The sequence below is a fragment of the Tribolium madens genome, unplaced genomic scaffold, assembly GCF_015345945.1.
Source record: "Tribolium madens isolate multiple individuals breed KSU strain unplaced genomic scaffold, Tmad_KSU_1.1 Scaffold_91;HRSCAF=231;Tcas5.2_LG7, whole genome shotgun sequence".
NCBI classification, from domain to species: domain Eukaryota; kingdom Metazoa; phylum Arthropoda; class Insecta; order Coleoptera; family Tenebrionidae; genus Tribolium; species Tribolium madens.
This window is the reverse complement of record NW_025401063.1, coordinates 5,531,211-5,534,014: the sequence shown is the minus strand read 5'-3', so window position 1 is coordinate 5,534,014 and position 2,804 is coordinate 5,531,211.

The window sequence follows — 2,804 nt, the reverse complement described above, 5'->3', positions numbered from 1 at the left end:
TTTTGCATCATCTCCAATAACCAAGTTAGTTTATGTCGATTATGGCCGTTGAAAAAAGAAGCAGTTAGGTGTAGTAATTGTAATTCCGAGTCTGATACCTCGAGGATGGATCTCGTTCAACGTTGAAAATTGGGAGTATGGCCGAAGTAATTATCGAAGAGCTGAACGGAATGGACGACCCCATCAGAGCCGTCCAAACTCGCCGTATAAATTTAAATTATGATAATTACATCCCGCCCCTGACTTCCACGGTCATGTTTACACTTTTTTCTCTCTGTGCGCTCTCGTCTCGACTCGAGAGATTTAATAAAGTGCCGGTTGAATGGCATAGAAATCGCCCGTCACAATGGTAAAAAGATACACCGCGGCGTTACCATTCACACCACCTGTTTATTATAACGCTGGTGATAATAATAATAATGAGTGTGCATGCGGATGATAATAATAACAGGTAACGCGAGATTGAGATGTGCCGTACACAGACGTCATCGTTATTAAATCTACTTGTTATTTCTGCTGCTTTGTGTATTCGTATCTACTTATATGCCACGACGACAAGTGATGACAGATGCGTTTACACAACGCACTCTCCACATAAAAATTGTAAGAAAATTACAATTTCACTAAATATTTGATTTTTCTACTGTCGCCTAATTATTAAATTCATCCAGTTGAGTGGTAATAAATGAAGGGAGCGAGCTAGAGAGAGGGTTGAAACAAACATGTTAATTGTAGCAAAATTTTGGATAAAGATAGATGAGAAGAACGCAGGTGTGTTGCTGGCAACCCCAACCCATTTACCGAATTTAATTCAGTTTCGCTCACTAGCACGCCGTAAATTTCAATTCAAAAAGTGCAAAATATTCCAGCAGAATCCTGTGTCACCTTCTCGGGTTTCACTTACCATCAACTTTGCAATTACTACTCTGAGATTTCACGCAAAAATGCCGAACAACGCACTTCGAGTTACCAACACGTAGACTGGCTAACTAACGGCATAAATTCCTATTAATTTTGTCGTAAATTCAACAATTTTTGTTGCGCTTTCCAGGAATATCCAACATCGATAAAAGTTCGCACCGGATTCCAGAGATACAACAAATTTGTCGTTGTTTTCTAGCAAGTTTGGTAAAAATGAGCATTGAAACCGTTAATTAATGACGGGAGAGGTTGTAATGGTCGGTGTTGATTCAGCGCGAGCGTTCTCACATCGAGGGGGACTCCAGGGATTCCGGGAATATGAACCGGCAGCATCCCTCCGGAATCAGCGTCGCGGCGCTCTAATCTCACGAGATCTGGCACACGTTTGATGGATGGACTGCATCGCGAGGGATTTGTAATCGTTTTCTAATTATTTTCGGACAGCTTCAATCGAAAAAGGGGAGCGACGTGGATGGAGATGTTACGACGATTAATATTTGAAAACAAATAAACCTCCGAAAATCGCATCAATTTTTAATATCTCTAAAGCTATTTTCGTAAAAACGGCTCGTAAAAATACGAATCGGTAGTGTTTTTGCTCGTTTTCCAACATGAGTATTGAAGTCTTTCAAAATGATGTTTGACTTGCCTGATGTTTGAATCTTGGTTTATTTTGGGTATTAGATTATCCGGAATGCCAAACAAATTTAAAAGCATTGTCATCGGCTCTGAAAGGTGGTGATCTTCCACCTGGCTTGGAATCAATACCCTCACCTTGATCCTTGAAAGGCTAGAGAGGGTTCGAGATTACACGGTTCCGACCGCATTTGCATTATTTGTTGTTACAATGTCTAATTTAACACGAGTGAAGGGTGCTTATGCGGCATTCGGTCAATCAGCGCGGGGTTCTTTTCAATAGGGTTAAAACCGCTCAGGAAAACAAGTGATAAAACCGGGGTGTCCCAGTGTAATGAATATAATAATAACACGTCCCGTCGCTAATAATAATTGGCAATTCAAATCGAAAAGAGCAAAAAGGGGTCGGTCGTTCACACAGGGGTGTTAGGTCGTGAACGAGGGCTACCATTGTGGACTGATCGTGTCGTGGAGAAGAGTCGCCTCGAAGGATTATGACCGCAACGTGACGCCGTAGCTTGGATCATCCCAGATTTATTATTATTTATTTGCTAGCGAGACTAGCTGCACAGTAAATCACATTGATCCGCGACTCCGCGTTACCACACAATGAAATACACGAGAGACGATAAATAGGCCGATAGAAGAGAACGGAACGCCCTTCCGGATTCGACGGCCAGGAGAAAACATGCCGGAAGCGTCGCCGACAGATAGCCAGATCCAGACATGAAACCGGGGAAAAGCTTTTTTTCACCAAACTCAAAACAGACCAATCGCAAATGAAAGCTCGCCGGAATATTATTCTTTTGAAAGACAGTCATGGCAAACTAAATTGAAATGGTGCTGTATTGGAAAAGTGGTCACTTCTGGATTGTTAGATGCCTCGACCTTTTTGTCAACTGCCCAACCCGTCCAAAAGGCAGCAATGATTATTAAAAACGCACATCTTTGCTGTCGCTAACAACTGAATATTTTAATTAATAAACAAAAACCAATCATTGACGTAGTTTTTGCTCAATAATAAAAGGGTGTTCCGTTTTTATTGTTACAAATTTAACCAGGTGATAGAATACTTAATTTTAAGATAAAAGTTTCCTATAAACATGTATCGAAGTTTATATAAGGGAGCTACATCCCCTGAAAGGGGTGCATCTTTCAATGGATTTCTTCCAATATTTCAGAAACCATTGTAGATAAAATTACAAAATTTGGTACAACTAATAACCTTTATACACCTAAACGAATTC